Below are 22,115 nucleotides of genomic sequence, written 5' to 3'. Positions count from 1 at the left end.
CTCTCAGGAGCTTTTGTTACCTGAATGCTGTCTATAGAGCTCTGGAGGTTGGGATTGAAAATGGCGGCCTCCCAATCTCTGGCTCAGAGGAACGAAGAGCTCCAGGCCCCACTGCTCAGTGTGCCCTTGGAGAAAAGCTCTCAATCACTCCCATCTCCCTCGTCTCCAGCTGCATTCCGAGCTCACCCAGCCTGTGACCAAGCATTTTGGTCTCTGGCACACAGCCTGTTTGGAATCTCCAAACTCAGTAGATCCCTGCTGCTCTTCCAGGAGGGTCTCCCTGGATCTTCCACTTGTGGGGTCCCTGCTCAAAGAGCAGTAGCTTGACTGTGCTGTTGATCACAGTTTAAGGTAACCCCAAGCTGAGAGCTCACTCCTCTGCTTTGTCTCTGTAGCTGGCTTCCCTCCTCTAACACCTGTGAGCTCTGCTACACTCAGACACTCCCAATCCTTCTGTGACCCCCGTGGGACCTGAGACCACCCTGTCCCCAAGAGAGCTCCACCCCCGCTTAACCTCTGGAGCGATGTCCCTCAGTGGAGAAGACTTCTAAAAGTTCTGATTTCGTGCTCCTTTGCTCCACCTCTTCCAGGGAGCCAGCCCCTCCCCTGTGGTCTATCTTCCTATTGCTTTGGATTTACTTCTTCACAGGTCCTACCTTTCAGAACGTGGCCAATTTTCTGTTTTTAGAACTGCTGCTCTTCTTCTCTTTGATGTCCTTTTGGATTTGTAGGTGCTCAGAATGGTTTGATAACTATCTACGTGAACTCGTGCTACCTGATGTCATCTCAGCCTGCTATTCCTCTGCCATCTTGACTCTTCTCTGAACTGTTGTGTTTTCATTTTCATTTTCTTCATGAATTTTTAAAAAATTCTTTAATTTCCTGATTTACCCATTCATTCTTTAGAAGGATGTTATTTAACCTCCATGTATTTGTGGTCTTTATATATATAGTTGACTTCAAGGTTGATAACATTGTGATCTGAAAATATGCATGGTATAAATTTCAATCTCTTTGTACTTGTTGAGGCCTGATTTGTGACCCAGTATTCTGAAGAAGGTTCCATGGGCCCTCAAAAAGAATGTGTATTCTGCTGCTTTAGGATGAAACCCTTATATATATCTGTGAAATGCATCTGGTCCAGTGAGTCATATAAAGCCTTCGTCTCCTTTTTGATCTTCTTTTTCAATAATCTGTCCATGGCTGTAAGTGGCGTATTAAAGTCCCCTACTATTATTTTATTTTCCTTGAGTTGCTTGAAGTTTATTATTAATTAATTTATATATTTGGCTGATCCCAGGTTAGGGACATACAGATTTACAATTGTTAGATCTTTTGTTGGATAGACCCCTTTAATTATGGTATAGTGTCCTTCTTCATCTCTTATTACAGTTTGGTTCAAATCTAGTTTGTGGTATAAGGATGGCAACTCTAGCTTTCTTTTGATGTCTATTAGTGTGATAAATGTTTCTCCACACCCTCACTTTCAATCTGAAGGAGTCTTTGGGTCTAAAATTAATCTCTTATCAGCAGCATATTGATGGATCTTGTTTTTTTGATCCATTCTGATACCCTGTATCTTTTGGTTGGAGCATTTAGTCCATGTACATTCAGAGTGATTATTGAAAGATATGAATTTAGTGCCATTGTATTATCTGTAAAGTCACTGTTCCTGTATATTGTCTCTGCTCCTTTGTAGTTTTTGCTATTTTTGGTCTCACATGCTCAAAAGGTCTCCTTTAATATTTACTGCAAAGCTGGTTTAGTGTTCTCAAACTCCTTTGGTTTTTGTCTTGGAAACTGTTTGTCCCTCCTATTCTGAATGACAGCCTTTCTGGATTAAGTATTTTTGGCTACATATTTTTCTCATTTAGTTTGTTGGATATATCATGCCAGTCCTTTCTGGCCTGCCTTGTCTCTGTAGCCAGGTCTGCTGCTAACCTTATGTGTCTACCCTTGTAGGCTAAAGACCTTTTTTTGCCTATCTGATTTCAGAATTCTCTTTATCTTTGTATTTTGCAAATTTCACTATGATGTGTCATGGTGTTGAACTGTTTTTGTTGATTTTGAGGGGAGTTCTCTGGGTCTCTCAGACTTGGAATGCCTGTTTCCTTCCCCAGAGGAAGAAAGTACTCAGTTATAATTTGTTCAAATAAACCTGCCCCTTTTCCCCATTCTTCTTCTCCTGAGCATCTTGTGATATGGATATGATTTCCCTTCCTGGAATCACTGAATTCCATAAGTCTAATTTTGTAATCTAATAGTTTTCTTTCCCTCTTCTTTTCAACTTCATTATTTTCAATAATTTTATCTTTTATATCACTTATTCTTTCCTCTTCTTCTTTTATTCTCATTGTGATTATATCCAGTCAGTTTTGCATCTTGGTGATAGCATTTTTATTGCCAAATTCTTTATTTGTATTAAAAATCTATAATACATTTTATTTTTAAATTTTTTAAATTATGTTCAGTTAGCCAACATAGAGTATATCATTAGTTTTTGATGTAGTGTTCAGTGATTCATTAGTTGTATATAACACCCAGTGCTCATCATATGTGCCCTCCTTAATGCTGAGGACCCAGTTGCCCCATTCCCCAGTTATAGCATATTTTATTTCAGCCTGACTAGTTTTTAGATCTTTCATCTCTGCAGCAAGCATTTCTTTGGTGTCTTCTATGCTTTTTTCAAGTACAGCTAGTAGTCTTATGACTATTGGTCTAAATTCTTGTTCAGATATATTGCTTCTATCTGTTTTGGTCAAGTCCCTGGCTGTGAAATCTTCCTGACCTTTCCTTTGGGGAGAATTTATCCATCTTGTCATTTTGGCTATGTTTCTCCTTCAGGTATTATGGAAACAGGTATTCAGGTATTATGTTTTCCGCATCTCAGAGTAATGTTATATTAAAAAGAGGTCACAAATTGTCCAGGGCCTGGCACTTCAGGAAGTGTTCCTGGTGTATGCTGTGTGCACTTTGCTGTTGTGTTTTAGCTGCTCTTTCCCACTGATCTGTCCTCTGCCGAGTTCCTCCTTGCTTGTAAAAGAGTATTTGGAGATTTATCTACATGTTTTGATTTGTTTGTTGAAAAAAACCTAGAAAAGGAAGAAAAGAAGGAAGGGAGAAAGGAAGGAAGGAAGACCTGTGCCAAAAAAAGGGAGAGAAAGAGAGAGAGAGAGAGAGAGAGAGAGAGAATGAAAAGGAATGAAACAAACCAAGCAGACAATAAAAACAACAACAACAACAACAACAACATCTACATATGCCTGATTCCAAAGAAAAGAAAGAAAAAAAGAAAAGAAAAGAAGAGAAGAAGGCTGATCAAAAAGAAAAGTGGGGAAAGTGGGGAAAAGGAAATGATAAAACAAACTAACAAAAAACTATAATCCTGATTCCATAGGGGAAAAGAAAGGAAGGAAGGAAGGGAGAGAATAAGGAAAAACAACAACAACAACAACAACACAGTCTGGTCCTATTTCCAACAGAAAAGAAGGGGATGCTTTGAAGCACTGTGTGATTGGTAGACTTGGTACATGTGGTGTGCTGCCTGTGTTGCTTTTCTGGGGAAGAGGCCCACTGCACAGGCTCAGAGTCAGTTCCGGCCAGGTGAAAAAGCACTTGCCAAGCACAGGGGAGTGGGTTTTGATGTAAGGGGCTCCCACCTCCACTGGCAGTTGCTGTGTTGCTCTCTGGAGTCCCAGTGTGTTGGTAGCAAGGGTAAAATGGTGCCACCCCATTCTCTAATGCCCAGGCAGGGGAATCTCATACCCCCTGCTGTGCAGGAAGCCCTCACAGAAAAGCAAGGGCCATTAGCACACCTGGTGCCCAGATTTCCTTGTTTATCTCTGGCATGGCTGGGATTCAAAACTCCAAATTCCCTGTGTTTTATCTTTGGCCTGTGGTTGGCTTTCAAAATTCCAATATTAAAGGATATTTCATCATGTAAATCCACTCTTTCCTCTGGATTAGGATCACTGCACTCCGACTAGTGCCCTTTGTCCCAGAAAAACAGTCCAACAACTGCACAGTGAGTAGAATCTATGTTGTGGCACAAAAAAGCAGTGAACAGGTTATCCACCTGCTGACAGTGCCTTCATCCCCTGTCAATAAAAGTATGTTTACTGGTGCCTGCAGGGTCTTTTGTTCTTGGAGAGGCATATACCCTCTTTCAAATGTACTCCAGGAAGGATAATGATCTCTTCCTGTGTGACCCAGGGAATCCCTATACCTCTTTGTGCATGCTCCTGGGCTAGATCCCTCTTTCTCCCTAGGAGCACAGGCTATAGCTTTGCTCTGGTTAAAGTTGTGCATTTCCAAACCCACAGAGTTTGAGCTACACTCACTGTTTGCAAAAAACCTGCTACACTTAGTCCCATCTCCCCAATTTCTTGCTCAAAGCATGGGCTCTCTTTCTACCTTGAGCACACATTGTATGTCTGCTTCATTAGCAAATAACCTAAAAGAAATATTTTAAACTAAAGATAAGAGTAAGAAGCCTCTTCAGTTCTGTTCCCATACTCTGAAGACTGCAACCTTGCACATACTAAAATCATGAGGGAAAGTTTGTGATTTTCTGAAATATCCTTCATCAGGATGATTTGTAACTCTTGATGTAACAAAAAACATATATAACATTGTACTAAACATTTCTTCTCTAGAGCATTACATGTTTTTATTTTCCCTTTAGTCTGATGTGAATTTACTAGTGTCTCAACTATTACAAGACTATCCTTAGATTTGCTGGTCTGTTTAAATTTTTTTTGCATTTACATAATTTTATAAGTTATGAGTGCCTCACCTAATGTGTAACCTAAATATAAGCTGATTTTTTTTCAGCTTGTGAGTTCAAGATGACATCAGGACAAATTTATTTGCCCAAATCACAGTAGCTGGAAATGATCGACTATTTAAACAGTCACAAATTAGCTCCACATAATTTCATGACATCTCCAGAGGGATGTGTCACACGGTTATAGAGGTACCTATGTCCCCACACAGCTTTCATCACCACACAGTGCACCTGACTTCTCTTGTCTTGACCTCACCCACATCCTCAATATTCACTCTGCTCAGAGGAGTTAATGAACCTTCCTTCCTCACTATTCTGCTATGAAAAGCATCCTCTATTTAATATTTTTCATTAAATTCCTAGCTTTCTACTTTTACATGATGATGCTAATAGAAGGGTTTCTTCTATAATGTCTTAACATATGTGGAGGACATCTGAGACTCTTGTAGGGATCTCTTTAGGAGTTCAGAGTATTTAGGTGCTGTGGTTTTAGGGTTGGGGCTTGCACTGAAACTCTCGAACTAAGAAAAATCACAAACTGGCATCTTATTAAAGCTTGAATCCTATGGAATATTTTCAGTGGTTGTGAGGAGATACTTTACAATCCCAAGATGCTAGACACCATCTAAATTGGTATATGGTGGGGCACCTGGGTGGCTCAGTGGGTTAAAACCTCTGCCTTCAGCTCAGGTCATGATCCCAGGGTCCTGGAATCGAGTCCCACATCAGGCTCTCTGCTCAACAGGGAGCCTGCTCCCCGTCTCTGCCTGCCTCTCTGACTACCTGTCATCTCTTTCTCTGTCAAATAAATAAATAAAATCTTTTGAAAAATAAATTGCTGTATGGATGAGAATCCGGGATCAAATATACTCATATTAGAAGACTAGGTAGTATTTTCACACTTCCTCACATCATTTTTTTTGGAGATGCTGAGACACTTGTCCTAGAGAAGCTTGACACAGTCCTGTCCTCTCATGGTCCTGTCCCTTAGATGAGGGAGAAGAGTTCTGTGTTTCCTTCATTTCTTATTCTTGAGGTACTGAGGTTTACCTCCTCAGTGCAGTCAAAAGATGAAACATCAGAAATAAGCAGGGTTCCTTCACAGCACTGACACTCAGGGAGCTGACCTCCTGGACAGGAAGGAGCTACCCAGCCATGGCCTCACAGCTGTGCTTCTGCTATCAAGGACATGTGTTTGGTCTGCAGGCCTGTGGAGCAGCTTCTCTGGGAGACCTGTGGGGGCCTGTGAAGAGGGATTTCCTTACTGACATGGATCTCAAATCAGCAAGAAACAACTCCAGCACTAAAACAACTCCTTCTCAGGCGCCTGGGTGGCTCAGTTTGTTAAGCAACTGCCATCAGTTCAGGTAATGATCCTGAAGTTCCAGGAATCAAGTCCCCACTCTGACCTTCTCCCCTCTCATGCTCTCTGTCACTGTCTCTCTCTCAAATAAATAAATAAATAAAATCTTTAAAAAAATAAAATAAAACAACTATTTCTCTATGACAAAACAAACAGACAAACAAAAACAACAAAACAAACAAACAAAAAAAACCGGGATGGACCTGGAGAAAGCCACATAAAAGTCCTTGCGTTTCCAGGGGGATGTGGAAATCTCCCTGCTCAGAGTGACCCAGAAACTGGAATTTCCCCAAACTCCTGAGATAGATGTGACTCTTCAGCTGTTGTTGCCTAATGACTCAAGATTAAAACCATCTGGACCAAAAGAGCCTTTGTACTTGCTTCTGTTGAACAAGAGGTCAAAGAAAAACTATCCATTTTTTGCAGAGATCAGAACCCCCAGACTACATCAGGCCTTCCTCTTACACACACACAGAACCTGCAATTTCTTTTTAATGGACACCACAGCTGTAATTCGCATTTTGTTTTCCTCCTCTGCTAGGATGTTGGCCCGGTGAGGGCAAGCTGTTCTCTCTCTATCTGTATTCCCAGTACTGTGCAAGGTACCTGACCTTCACAGCTAATGCTCCTTTAAAGTGTGTTAAATGTAGGAACTGGGAAATTCGTGACTGCATGAGAAAAATTCAGTGGGGAAGGGCTAGCAGGAGGAGAATCAAGTCTATGGGGGAAAAGACAATGGGTCATGTTCCTCTCTCATTCACACCCCAAGGTCAGGTTTAACATTCAGAGGGGCTCCAAGTGTGATGTTAGCAACATCTCCATTAGGCTGATCTCTATATTATCACCCAAACCAGGATACCACTAAGTAGTTACACTGGGACACCAGTTGTAAGCTAGGACTTCCTATGGGCACCAGGACAGAAAGTAGCCTTAATTTTGTGGTATTGTCTAAGACTTGCCCTGCTCAGTATAGCTGATGAAAATGGAAATGAGTTTCATGCCATTGTCTTGTCCACTACAACCTCACCATGCAGTCCACATGAAAAAGAGTGCCTCTTTTCATCCCTCATGTTTTGCCCTTTCCAATCCAGTATCTAGTTGGGGGTTCCCATGATATGAGGGAAGAGGCCATCAGACTGAATTGAGGCTGGGGCTGAAAGCATGGCCTCAGGGGGGTCCAGAGCTTCTTCTGGAGACAAGAGAATGTCAGGAGAGTACATTCTCTTCCCAGCTGTCTCACTACCTCTATCTTGAGTTAACACCCCAAAGGCCCACCCACTACCAGTGCTTCCTCCATGGGGCTTTGAAACAACTCATGGGATCCCTATGCTTCGGTGAGTACAAGTTTTATAGTACTGGGATAAAAACAAAATCATCTAAAGGAAATTAGATGGTCCTATAGGTTTTAGTGGTTGTAAAAGAATAAGACACATTCCCTATAAAGAGTACATTCAAAATATCATTTAATTAACTGTGTGTACTGCTTTTTACTAGCTAACAATAGGCCATAAACAGTTTTCTCTAGAAATAAAATCCATGGACCGTATTATGCAGAGCAAAATAAGTCAATTATAGAAAGACAATTGTCATATGATCTCTCTGATATGAGGAATTTGAGAAGCAGGGTTGGGGGTTGTGGGGCGTAGTGAAGGAAAAAATGAAACAAGATGGGATCTGGAGGGGCACAAACCATAAGAGACTCTTAATCTCAGGAAACAAACAGAGGGTGGCTGGAGGGGAGGGAGTGGAAGGGATGGGGTGGCTGAGTGATGGACACTGGGGAGGGTATGTGCTATGGTGAGTGCTGTGAAATGTGTAAACCTGATGATTCACAGACCTGTACCCCTGGGGCAAATAGTACATTATATGTTAATAAAAAAATCCATGGTGTACTATCTTTACTAGCAAAAATTATTCAAATCATATATCATTACAAGTTTACATACTCTTAATCACTTTTGCTTGGCTGTAGCACTATAGTGTACTAGATTCAAATATGCAAATAGTTTTGAGTTTAGATGACTTCACTAAAAAAAGGTACACATTTTCATCTCTGGGAAATTTATTTATTTGTTCCATCAACACCTAATTTTGCTCTCCTCCCTTTATTTGTGAAATTCCATGCTGCCCCATTGGTGCCATGAGGTCATCTGAGGGGCATAATCCCCGCAGGTAGGGCTGTAGCACCAGTCCCCTACCCTTGCCCATATCTAACTGCTAGAAGCTCAGGAGGCAGTGGTGGATTACATCTGAAGGTCATGGTCAGAGGGGCAGCCTGTGCAGATTAAAGTACATTTATCACTTGGAATTTGTGTTATGATTTATTCATTTGTCCGTGTGTTCATCTTGGTAGACTTCTGAATATAAGAAGATAATTTTTTCACATCTATACCTGTTCCCAGGAGGGCATGTGAACAGAGGAAGGAAGCAAAGAAGGAAGGAAGGGAGGGAGGGAGGGAGATAGGAAGGAAGGCTGGCAGGCAGGCAGGCAGGAAGGGTGTTAGGCTCCGAGTAGGTCCCAAGGGGATGTATGTGGACAGTCATCATGTTTCCTGGTTGAACATCATCTATTGGACATTATGCAAGTGCCCAGGAAAAAGGCTGAAAGCCTAGTCCTGGGAGTGTGCCAGGCTGTCACCTCCCCTGGTTGTGAAAGCAGCAGCATGCTCCTGCCCTGCATCATAAACCCTCCACACCCCTGCACAGGATAAAAGGGCTCCTGCCCTGGGCTCCTCATCCACAGCCTCCTCAGGAACAGCCTTGTCCTGCCTCCTCAGCATCCCGTGAGTATCCCCTCAGCTGAGTGTATTAGAAAGACAAGACCAGATCTGAACAGAACATGCAGGAAGAGGCCCAGACAGTGGGCAGCAGTGGTAAAAGGCACAATGATAAGGAAAGAGTCACTGAGGCACCTGTCAGGGGGCTGTGAACCCCCAAAGCCACAGGTCTTCAGGATTCCTTCCATTCTTGTTCTGAGTATGTTGTCAGGGGTGCACACAGATCCATCTGGCATCCAAGTGCACATGTCCCCTGCATGTCCCCATTTCTATCCCACAGAGCTTGGTTTGGAAAGCAGCTTGGTCATGGAGACAAGTGTTTGATAAAACCCATAGGGAGGGGAATGTTCCTGAAGCTTCCATGTCCATAATGTTTCTTTTATTTGTTGAAGGTCAAATTCCTGCAGAGATGTCCTGCCAGCAGAGCCAGCAGCAGTGCCAGCCCCCGCCCAAGTGTCCCCCATCACCCAAGTGTCCCCCAAAGAGTTCAGCACAGTGCTCCCCCCAAGCCCCTGCTGGTTGTGCTCCTGGCTCTGGGAGTGGCTGTGGCCCCAGCTCTGAGGGCAGCTGCTGCCTGAGCCACCACAGGCACCATGGATCCCACAGATGCTGGCTCCACAGTTCTGATCCCTGTGACAGTGGGAGTGAGAGGCAGTCTGGGGTGTCTGGGTGTGGCCACGACTCCAGGAACTCTTGCTGATCTGGGCTTCTGATGCTGAGACAAGCTATTTGAGAGGAAATCCGATCTCCGTTTCCTGGCTGAGCAGCTGAAATGTTCGTGGATGTGGGAGGAAGGGTGAGCTCTCTGCAGAAGGCTCTGTTTGTGTGTCTTTTCCAGGGGCCCACCGTCTCCCCCTTCTCTGTGCCTTACAGTATTACTAACTATATATGACTAGGTAGAAAAATAAAGCTTCTTGTTATACCAACTGCTTCTCCTTTGACTACCCTGCTCAAGGGTACTCAGTGAGTCCCCTCCCTGAATTCCTGTAGGCCTAGCATGTCAGCACCAAGACTAATACTAGTGTGGGTCTAGGATGTTAAGTTGTCATGTTTCTCACACAGAGTGGCCTTGGAAACTTCAGGGTGGGGGTGTGGAGAGGGGCTGCTAGCTACCTGACTCTTCTTGTGTGATGTGGTAGAGAGTGACCATGTGACACTGGAATCCCCATTTCTGTTGAGGGTAGTACAGAGGATCAGAAATTGAGAAAAATGAGACCAAATAGGAGGCATAAAAGAAGGGTTGAGGGAGGAATATCAAGTTAAACTACAAATGATGAGTTTGAGAGAGAGAGGTAAGCTGCAAAGTTAATAAATTCCAAAAAAATATGGAGTTAAAGGTTTTTCCTGAGAGAATGCCTAGGGTGTTCAATATGTGAAGGGCTCTAAGCTCTGAGAAAACAGAAAAAAAGATGACATGGGCAATGTCTCATAAGGTTACAGATTGGACACCTGTAAATATCTTTAAAGAGATCTCAGGTAGACTGGAACTGATTTTCATTATTTTTTGGCCATTGAATATTACTTTTCAATGTCAACAACATCAAAGAGTCATAGCCATACAGTCACATGGGGTCCCAAGTTGGGGAGTTTCTGCCCAAACTTTGGAATAAGACATTATATAGGAATATAGGAACTTTGGAATAAGACATCTATATAGCAAACTGAAGTGGTCATTCTTGAAGAGAAGCAAGCATGCTGTTTCACTTGGATCACTATATTTTTGAAATAATGGTACAGAAAAGTAGAGGCCTATTACACCTAAGCCATGATGATTCTTGAATTGACTTCAAAAAGATGAAAGGAAATGTGACTTTGGCTACAGGCAAAGTTGAAATTTTTGAGAGAAGTCAGAGTTTGAGCATGGTAATTCCAGACAGAGGACAAAATCTGTCTGAAACTTTGGGAATTCAACTGGATAAAATACATTTCGTCATTTCATTTTTTAATAAGTAACAATTTGAAAATTAGTTTTGCTCCAATATTCTTAGACATGTAACTTTTTTTTAAAATAACTTTTTATTTTTTTATTAACATATAATGTATTATTAGCCTCAGGGGTACAGGTCTGTGAAATGCCAGGTTTACACACTTCACAGCACTCACCATAGCACATACCTTCACCAATGTCCATAACCCAACCCCCTCTCCCTACCCTCTTCCCCCCAGCAACCCTCAGTTTGTTTTGTGAGACTGAGTCTCTTATGATTATTCTCCCTCCCAATCCATCTTGTTTCATTTATTCTTTTCCTACTCCCAAACACCCCACGTTACCTCTCAACTTCCTCATATCATGGAGATTATATGATAATTGTCTTTCTCTGAATGACTTATTTTGCTCAGCATAATAACCTCTAGTTCCATCCATGTCATCTCAAATGGCAAGATTTCATTTCTTTTGATGGCTGCATAGTATTCCATTGTATATATATACCATTTCTTCTTTTTTTTAAATTTAATTTTATTTTTTAACACTTTTTAAAATTTATTTTCAGCATAAAAGTATTCATTGTTTTTGTACCACACCCAGTGCTCCATGCAATCTGTGCCCTCTCTAATACCAACCACCTGGTTCCTCCAACCTCCCATCCCCCCCACCTCTTCAAACCCTTCAGATTGTTTTTAGAGTCCATAGTCTCTCATTGTTCACCTCCCCTTCCAATTTCCCCCAACTCCCTTCTCCTAACTCCCCACGTCCTCCATGCTATTTGTTATGCTCCACAAATAAGTGAAACCATATGATAATTGACTCTCTCTGCTTGACTTATTTCACTCAGCATAATCTCTTCCAGTCCCATCCATGTTGCTACAAAAGTTGGATATTCATCCTTTCTGATGGAGGCATAATACTCCATAGTGTATATGGACCACACCTACCTTATCCATTCATCCGTTAAAGGGCATCTTGGTTCCTTCCACAGTTTGGCAACCGTGGCCATTTCTGCTATAAACATTGGGGTACAGATGGCCCTTCTTTTCACTACATCTGTATCCTTGGGGTAAATACCCAGTAGTGCAATTGCAGGGTCATAGGGAAGTTCTATTTTTAATTTCTTGAGGAATCTCCACACTGTTTTCCAAAGTGGCTGCACCAACTTGCATTCCCACCAACAGTGTAAGAGGGTTCCCCTTTCTCCACATCCCCTCCAACACATGTTGTTTCCTGTCTTGCTAATTTTGGCCATTCTAACTGGTGTAAGGTGATATCTCAAGGGGGTTTTAATTTGAATCTCCCTGATGGCTAGTGATGGTGAACATTTTTTCATGTGTCTGATAGCCATTTGTATGTCTTCATTGGAGAAGTGTCTGTTCATATCTTCTGCCCATTTTTTTGATATGATTGTCTGTTTTGTGTGTGTTGAGTTTGAGGAATTCTTTATAGATCCTAGATTTATCAATCTTTTGTCTGTACTGTCATTTGCAAATATCTTCTCCCATTGTGTGGGTTGCCTCTTTGTTTTCTTGACTGTTACCTTTGCTGTGCAGAAGCTTTTGATTTTGAAGAAGTCCCAAAAGTTTATTTTCGCTTTTGTTTCCTTTGGCTTTGGAGACATATCTTGAAAGAAGTTGCTGTAGCTGATATCGAAGAGTTTACTGCCTATGTTCTCCTCTAGGATTCTGATGGATTCCTGTCTCATGTTGAGGTCTTTTATCCATTTTGAGTTTATCTTTGTGTACGGTGTAAGAGAATGGTCCAGTTTCATTCTTCTACATAGAGGTGCCCAGTTTTCCCGGTACCATTTATTGAAGAGACTGTCTTTTTTCCACTGTATATTTTTTCCTGTTTTGTCGAAGATTAACTGACCATAGAGTTGAGGGTCCATATCTGGGCTATCTACTGTGTTCCACTGGTCTATGTGTCTGTTTTTATGCCAGTACCATGCTGTCTTGGTGATCACAGCTTTGTAGTAAAGCTTGAAATCAGGTAACGTGATGCTCCCAGGTTTATTTTTGTTTTTCAACATTTCCTTAGCGATTCGGGGTCTCTTCTGATTCCATACAAATTTTAGGATTATTTGCTCCAGCTCTTTGAAGAATACCGGTGGAATTTTGATCGGAATGGTATTAAAAGTATAGATTGCTCTAGGCAGTATAGACATTTTAACAATGTTTATTCTTCCGATCCAAGAGCATGGAATAGTCTTCCATCTTTTTGTGTCTTCTTCAATTTCTTTCATGAGCGTTCTGTAGCTCCTCGAGCACAGATCCTTTACCTCTTTGGTTAGGTTGATTCCCAGGTATCTTATGGTTCTTGGTGCTATAGTAAATGGAATCGATTCTCTAATTTCCCTTTCTGTATTTTCATTGTTAGTGTATAAGAAAGCCACTGATTTCTGTACATTGACTTTGTATCCTGCCACGTTACTGAATTGCTGTATGAGTTCTAGTAGTTTGGGGGTGGAGTCTTTTGGGTTTTCCATAGAAAGAATCATGTCATCTGCGAAGAGAGAGAGTTTGACTTCTTCATTGCCAATTTGGATACCTTTTATTTCTCTGTTGTCTGATTGCAGTTGCTAGGACTTCTAATACTATGTTGAACAAGAGTGGTGAGAGTGGGCATCCTTGTCATGTTCCTGATCTCAACGGGAAGGCTGCAAGCTTTTTCCCATTGAGGATGATATTTGCTGTGGGTCTTCCATAGATAGATTTTATGAAATTCAGGAAAGTTCCCTCTATCCCTATACTTTGAAGCGTTTTAATCAGGAACGGATGCTGGATTTTGTCAAATGCTTTTTCTGAATCAATTAAGAGGGCCATGTGGTTCTTCTCTCTTCTCTTATTGATTTGTTCTATCACATTGATTGATATGCGAATGTTGAACCATCCTTGTAGCCCAGGGATGAATCCCACCTGGTCATGGCGGATAATCTTTTTAATGTGCTGTTGGATCCTGTTTGCTAGGATCTTGTTGAGAATCTTAGCATCCATATTCATCAGTGATATTGGTCTGAAATTCTCCTATTTGGTGTGGTCTTTGCCTGGTTTGGGGATCAGGGTAATGCTGGCTTCATAGAAAGAGTCTGGAAGTTTTCCTTCTGCTTCAATTTTTTGAAACAGCTTCAGGAGAATAGGTTTATTTCTTCTTTGAAAGTTTGGTAGAATTCCCCAGGGAACCCTTCAGGTCCTGGGCTCTTGTTTTTTGGGAGGTTTTTGATCACTGCTTCAATCTCGTTACTGGATATCGGTCTATTTAGGTTGTCGATTTCTTCCTGGTTCAATTTTGGGAGTTTATAGTTTTCCAGGAATGCATCCATTTCATCTAGGTTGCTTAGCTTATTGGCATATAACTGTTGATAATAACTTCTGATGATTGTTTCTACTTCCTTGGTATTAGTTGTGATCCCTCCCTTTCCTTTCATAATTTTATTAATTTGGGCTTTCTCTCTTTTCTTTTGGATTAGTGTGGCCAATGGTTGATCGATCTTATTGATTCTTTCAAAAAACCAACTTCTAGTTTCATTGATACATTCTACTATATCTCTGGTTTCTACCTCATTGATCTCTGCTCTATTCTTGATTATTTCCCTTCTTATGTGTGGAGTTGGTTTGATTTGTTGTTGATTCTCCAGTTCTTTAAGGTGTAGAGACAGCTGCTGTGTTCTGGATTTTTCAATTTTTTTGAGAGAGGCTTGGATGGCTATGTATTTCCCCCTTAGGACCGCCTTTGCTGTTTCCCATAAGTTTTGGACCGAAGTGTCTTCATTCTCATTGGTTTCCATGAATTGTTTCAGTTCTTCTTTGATCTCCTGGTTGATCCAAGCATTCTTAAGCAAGGTGGTCTTTAGCTTCCAGGTGTTTGAGTTCCTTCGGAACTTTTCCTTGTGATTGAGCTCCAGTTTCAAAGCATTGTGATCTGAGAATATGCAGGGAATAATCTCAGTCTTTTGGTATCGGTTGAGTCCTGATTTGTGACCCAGTATGTGGTCTATTCTTGAGAAGGTTCCATGTGCACTTGAGAAGAATGAGTATTCTATTTTTTTAGGGTGGAAAATTCTGTATATATCTATGAGGTCCATCTGGTCCAATATGTCATTCATTGCTCTTGTTTCTTTATTGATTTTCTGCTTCGATGATCTGTCTATTTCTGAGAGAGGCGTTTTAAAGTCTCCTACTATTAATGTATTCATATCAATATGACTCTTTATCTTGATTAACAGTTTTCTTATGTAATTGGCTGGTCCCATATTGGGGGCATAGTTATTAGATCATCTTTGTTAGATCATCCTGGTGGATAGTCCCTTTAAGAATGATGTAGTGTCCTTCTGTATCTCTGACTACAGTCTTTAGTTTAAAATCTAATTTATCTGATATGAGAATCACTACCCTGGCCTTCTTCTGAGGCCCATTGGCATGAAAGATGCTTCTCCATCCCTTCACTTTCAGTCTGGGTGTATCTTTAGGTTCAAAATGGGTCTCTTGTAGACAGCATATGGATGGATCCTATCGTTTTACCCAATCTGCAACCCTGTGCTGTTTTATGGGTGCATTTAGGCCATTCACATTGAGAGTGATTATTGATAGATACCTTTTTTTTTGACATCGTGTTACCTTTGAAGTCTTTCTTTCTGTAGATTGTCTCTATATTTCTGTTCAATGCTATTCTTAGGATTTTTCCTCTTTTATAGAACCCCCCTTAATATTTCCTGCAGTGTCAGCTTGGTGTTTGCATAGTCTTTTAAGCCTTGTCGGTCTTGGAAACTCTTTATCTCTCCATCCATTTTGAATGTCAGTCTTGCTGGATAAAGTATTCTTGGCTGCATGTTCTTCTCATTTAGTGCCCTGAATATATCTTGCCAGCCCTTTCTGGCTTGCCAGGTCTCTGTGGACAGGTCTGACGTTATTCTGATGGGCTTTCCTCTGTAAGTAAGGAGCCTCTTTGTCCTAGTGGCTTTCAAGAGATTGTATCTACAGTTATGATTTCTCAATTTGACTATCAGGGGCCCTGATGTTTTTCTGGAATCTATAAACTTGGGTGGAGACCGTTTGGCCTCTCGTACATGAACGCTGGTTCCATTCACGAGATTGGGAAAATTTTCATGAAGAACTTGTTCCACTATATCTTCTAGACTTCTTTCTTTCTCCTCCCATTCAGGGATTCCAATAATTCTGACGTTGGAACGTTTCATGGAGTCATTTATTTCCCTGATTCTGTTTTCATGGTTTCTAAGCTGTTTGTTTTAGGCTTCCTCTTGATCCTTTCTCTCTATCTGTTTTTCCTCCAGGTCACTAATTCTATCTTCTGTCTCAGTTACCCTAGCTTTGAGAGAATTTAGATTAGATTGGAACTCATTGAGAGCATTGTGAACCTCAGCCCTGGTAGCTTTTAGCTCTGCCCTAACATTGTGAACATCCTGTTTGGTCACTTTCAGCTCGGCCCTAATCAATTTCGTTTGGTCATCCATGGCTTTCTCCAACCTAGCTATTGCCTGGATAATTGTTAGCCTGAATTCTCTTTCCAACATATTGTCTATGTTGATAGCCGTTAGCTCTGTTGTAGAAGGTCCATCCTCTGTATTTTTCTTCTGTTGGGCATTCCTCCTCCTAGTCATTTTGGTGAGAGATGACTGAACAGATGTAGCTGGTTGTATCAACCGTGGTGCAGTCTGGGTGCACCCTGGAACACTTCTGAGCAATCAGGATTCCCCACCCAAATGAGAGAAAAAAGAAAAGAAAAAGAAATAAAAGAAAAAAAAGAGAGAGAGAGAGACAGGAAAGAAAGGGAAGATGAAAGAGAAGGTTCAGCCCAAATGGGCCCCAAAGTAAGATTTATGAGGTGTACAAACAAAAAACAGGCAAACAAAAAGACTGATAAAAGTATATAACAAGAGGAAAAAAAATATATATGCAAATAAAGGACGAACCTTGTCGAAAAGAACCCCAAGTGTAAGATTTACATACTATCATGACAAATACAAAAACACAGAAACACTGGTGGAAGAAAAAGATGGGAGAGTGGTTATGAATTCTCAGTTGGGTGAGGAAGGTTGTTTTGATTCTTCCTGGATGTATCTTGATATCTTGGTTAAAGGATTCAACTCTCCTAGGCTAAAGGGGGAATAAAAATTGGTTTACCTATAGGGGTAGTATTGATTGGGGAAAGGGGATTACTTTGAAGTTTAACTCTACATGAATATTAGAAAATAAAAATAAAAAAGGAATAAACTAGACTAAACTAAATTAAAATTAAAAAAATCTTCAAAAAATAGAAATGCAAAAGTAAAACACAGGTGTGTGTATCAAAAAGTTCAGGTTAGAAGATTATTATGGAATTTGATGTACTGGACAGCTCGCTGGGATGGTAAATAGGTTAAAAAATTATCTATATAAAAAAAATGAGCCAGAATATTGGGAACAAATTAAAAATAAAAGTTATCCTATGAAGTAGTGGTTGTGGTTCTCTTGTAGTCTATTTTTTTCTTTTTCTTTCCTGGTTGGTTTTCTGGGGGAGGGGCCTGCCACGTGGGTTTTCAGTCAATGATGGTCCCTGAGTTAAGTCCTCCAGTCCCCCTCAAGGGGGTGGGCTCTGAGGAAATCGTTTTTTTCAGGCTTTTGTTCTCTGGAGGTTTTTATGTTTGTTCCCTTTTTTTTTTTTTTCCTCTCGCCTTGACCACTTTTGATGGTTTTTGTAGGTTTAGAGGAAAGCAAACTGCACCCTGACCTCCCTCTTAGAGAGAAGCCTCAGTCTGTTCTTCTGTGGGTGTTGCAGAGCCCATATAAATCCCCCCTTGGCCGCTGGCAGAGCAGGTTCTGAGTCGTGGTCCCTCGGGATGCAGGATCTTCTGCTTGTACCCAAAACCAAAGCAGTGGCAGCTGTTTGGGCAGCTCCAGACCACCAGAGAGGTTCCAAGCAGGTATCACACACTGAGATTTTCCCGCTGGCCCGGGCTGGGAGTGCCTGGTCTTTCTGGGTCTAAGAGTACCCAGCTTGCACTCACCTTTTTCAGGGGAGGCTGTGGGTCGCGCGTGCATCTCAGGCTCTGAGAACAGGGCACAGGTCCGAAAGCACCAGGCTGGGCCTTTGCGCACCTCTCTCGGGGGAGAGTTTGGGGCACTCATCTTAGGCTCTGAAACAATGGCGCGTGTCAAAGAGCGCCGGCTGGGCCTTTGTGCCTCTCTCAGGGGAGGATGAGGGGTGCGCGCATCTCAGGCTCTGTAGCAGGGCTCGCACGTTCTGCCGACTGGCGTGGCTCCCATCCCCTCACAGGGGCCAGAACCCACGCAATCTAGGGCGCGCTGGCGGCTCAGGGACAAAGAACTGGTTTCTCCACCTCACTCTCTCTGGCTCAGCACCAGGGAAGGCTGTCCAGGGACTGGGGACTTAAGCCCCTGTCCCTAGCCACCCTGATTTCCACAATATCCCCCCCTCGATCTTTTGCTCTTTTGGAGTGCTTTCAACTAGTCTCCAAGTTAATGCTGGTCCCCAGACGCAGGGCACTCTCACTCGTATTAGGGGTTTTACTTTCCAACCGGTCACCTCTGGTGGTTCCCTCCCCCTTTTGTTTATCTTCCGATATCAGCCCACCTTTCCCACTCTGCTTTACCTGCCCACTGGCGTCTTCTGCCCCTGTAGAGATCCAGATGTGTATAATTCTGATCTCAGGCTGATTTCATGGGTGATCGGAGTTCTTTGGTAGGTAATCAGCTCTCTTTAGGGTACAGGTTGAAAAGGCGCCTCTTCCTACTTCCCTGTCATCTTGTCCCCCCCCCCCCGCCACCTCTTCTTTATCCATTCATCTGTTGATGGACATCTAGGCTCTTTCCATAGTTTGGCTATTGTAGACATTGCCGTTATAAACATTCGGGTGCATGTGCCCCTTTGGATCACTACATTTGTATCTTTAGGGTACATACCCAGTAGTGCAATTGCTTTGTCATAGGGTAGCTCTATGTTCAACTTTTTGAGGAACCTCCATGCTGTTTTCCAGAGTGAATGCACCAGCTTGGATTCCTACCAACAGTGTAGGAGGGTTCTCCTTTCTCCACATCCTCGCCAGCATCTGTCATTTCCTGACTTGTTAATTTTAGCCATTCTGACTGGCATGAGGTGGTATCTCATTGTGGTTTTGGTTTGTATTTCCCTGATGCCAAGTGATGTGGATCACTTTTTCTTGTGTCTGTTGGCCATCTGGATTTCTTCCTTGCAGAAATGTCTGTTCACGTCTTCTTCCCATTTCTTGACTGGATTATTTGTTCTTTGAGTGTTGAGTTTGATAAGTTCTTTATAGATTTTGGATACTAGCCCTTTATCTGACATGTTATTTGCAAATATCTCCTCCCATTCTGTCACTTGTCATTTGGTTTTGTTGACTGTTTTCTTTGCCGTGTAGAAGCTTTTGATCTTGATGTAGTCCCAATAGTTCATTTTTGTCCTTGCTTCCCTTGTCTTTGGCGATGTTCCTAGGAAGAAGTTGCTGTGATTGAGGTCGAAGAGGTTCCTGCTTGTGTTCTCCTCAAGGATTTTGATGGATTCCTTTGTCACATTGAGGTCCTTCATCCATTTTGAATCTATTTTTGTGTGGTGTAAGGAAATGGTCCAATTTCATTTTTCTGCATGTGGCTGTCCAATTTTTCCCATCATCATTTGTTGAAAAGACTGTCTTTTTTCCATTGGACATTCTTTCCTGCTTTGTCGAAGATTAGTTGACCATAGAGTTGAAGGACTATTTCTGGGCTCTCTATTCTGTTCCATTGATCTATATGTCTGTTTTTTTTTTTTTTTTCACCCAGTACCATAGTGTCTTGATTTGAAGTCTGGAATTATGATGCCACCAACTTTGGTTTTCTTTTTCAATATTCCTCTGGCTATTCAAGGTCTTTTCTGGTTCCAAATAAATTTGTTCCATTTCCTTGAAAAAAATGGATGGGATTTTGATAGGGATTGCATTAAATGTGTATATTGCTTCAGGTAAGAGAGACATTTTCACAATATTTTTTCTTCCAATCCATGAGCATGGACACATAACTTTTTAAGAAACTGGAATAAAAGTGTCAAAATGAACCCAAATCTATTCTGTCAGTCCAATCACTCAGCTTGATTAGACAGAATTCCCTGAGGAAGTGGCCATAAACATGGGGCTTATATTTAAGCCTTCAAAATGAACATGGTTAATATTTAAGAATTTTTATGGTTTTAATTTGGTTAATATTTAAGAATATTTAAGGCTTTGAAATGAACATGGTTAGCTACTTGTCCCTGAATATTTGAAATATTCTTTAAATATCAAAGTTAAAATACATAACAGATAAAAGGAAAAAAGATAAGCAAATTCTGTGCAAAGGATTTGTTGTCCTCTTTTGAAAACATGTAAGCCCCACATTCAGCTATGTGCAATCAAAGCAACAGATATGTATACATCTGTGCTGCTTGGCCTCAATTCCACAGGAGCCATATATATTTTAGGTGGCTAGCAGCTGAGATTCATCCATCAAATTCTGGCTGCACATCAGCAACTTGGGAGTGGTGTAGTAAGAACCAAGGGTATTTAGGTTCAAATCCCAGCCCTGTAAGTGAGCAGCTCAGCAAATGACATAACCTCTCTGTGTCTCAGTCTCCCCGACAAAAAATAATATCATGCTTAGTGTGTTGACTGGTTTATGTTAATATATGTAAAGAAAACAGAACACCATTTAAATGTTAGTTTTTATTGTCATTTAATATGAAGAACTAAAAAATAAGGTTTGGGGTTCAGAAGTTTCTAAGGATTCTTGCTATTGGAATATCTAATCTGGTTGAAGAAAGAAAGAAGCAGGGTCAATGAATATAGTTCAGACATGAAACACCAGGTAAGTCACAGGAAGTCAGAAAAAATTAGGCATGGTCCTGACACTAAACGTTGTTTCTAGCAGGTGAAGTCCCGTGGCTGGAGGAAAAATACATCCTCTAGTCTTGGTTAGGGCTGCATCAAGCCATCCGAAGATCCATCAATTTATTTTTCAGTCATTCATAATACAAATACTTGTTGAGCATGTCTTGTGTGCCACTTGCCATTTGAGGCAGTGGGGACACAATGGGAACTAAACAAAGTTCCTACTCACTTGGAGCAGATATCTGAGTGAGCACTTTACAGGCAGGGACTTACATTTTTTGGTCTGCATCCAGTTGTGTTATGGTCTGGATATTTATGTCTCCCCCAAAGTCATATATTGGTGTCCTAACCCCCAAGGTGATGGTATTAGGTGGTGGAGCATTTGGGAGGTGCTTAATCCATGAGGGATTAGTGCCCTTATAAAAGAGACTCCAGAAAAAGTCCTCATATCTTCATCTATGTGAAGTTGCTGCAAAAAACAGCCATCTAGAAAGTGAGTGCCCATCAGACACCAAGTCTTCTCAGTCAGGAATTCAGATAGGGGTCAGCTGGGCAATTCTTTGAGTCTTTCATGTATTTTTAGTCAGATGTCCACTGGAACTGTGATCACCTGAAGTTTGAACTGGGCTGGACACCCAAGAAGGCTCAGTCAGATGTCTAGCCATTGATAATGCCTGTCAGCTGGTCTCTACAGCTGATACCTACACCTGGCCTCTCTGACAGGGTAGAATAGTCCTGAGACTTCTTACATGACACCTAGTGTCCCTTAGGGAAAGTCTTCCAAGAGTATCAGGTGGGATTTGCATGAACAAAAGGTCACATGGAATAATTTCTATCTTATTCAATGGGCTAAAGCAATCACAGGTCTGCCTAGATTCAAAAGGGGAGAACATAGTCTCCATCTCTCAATGAGAGATGTGTCAAAGAATTTTGGGAAAAATTTAAAAATATTGAAACTATCCTCATCCTGTCTCCAGTTCACACAACTTACTACTGAAGCCCCAGTGTACATTTGTGTTCCCACAGTGTTTTTAAAGAGCGCAGATTTTGGCCATGGGTATAACATACTCAAGTTTTGAAGAAGATGGCTGCTCCTGCAGTCTCAGTGTAACTAGAATGTCCAGAATTATTACTGCAAGAATAATGTCTTATCCATGAACAGACACTTCTCCAATGAAGACATACAAATGGTTATCAAACACATGAAAAAATATTCATCATCACTAGCCATCAGGGAGATTCAAATTAAAACCACATTGAGAGGGGAGGAGTCAAGATGGCGGAGAAGTAGCAGGCTGAGACTACTTCAGGTAGCGGGAGATCAGCTAGATAGCTTATCTAAAGATTGCAAACACCTACAAATCCAACGGGAGATCGAAGAGAAG

Source organism: Enhydra lutris, unplaced genomic scaffold, assembly GCF_002288905.1.
Source record: "Enhydra lutris kenyoni isolate GAN:26980312 unplaced genomic scaffold, ASM228890v2 scaffoldscaffold88, whole genome shotgun sequence".
Taxonomy (NCBI): domain Eukaryota; kingdom Metazoa; phylum Chordata; class Mammalia; order Carnivora; family Mustelidae; genus Enhydra; species Enhydra lutris.
The sequence above is the reverse complement of the archived record's forward strand: the minus strand, read 5'-3'. Positions refer to the sequence as shown.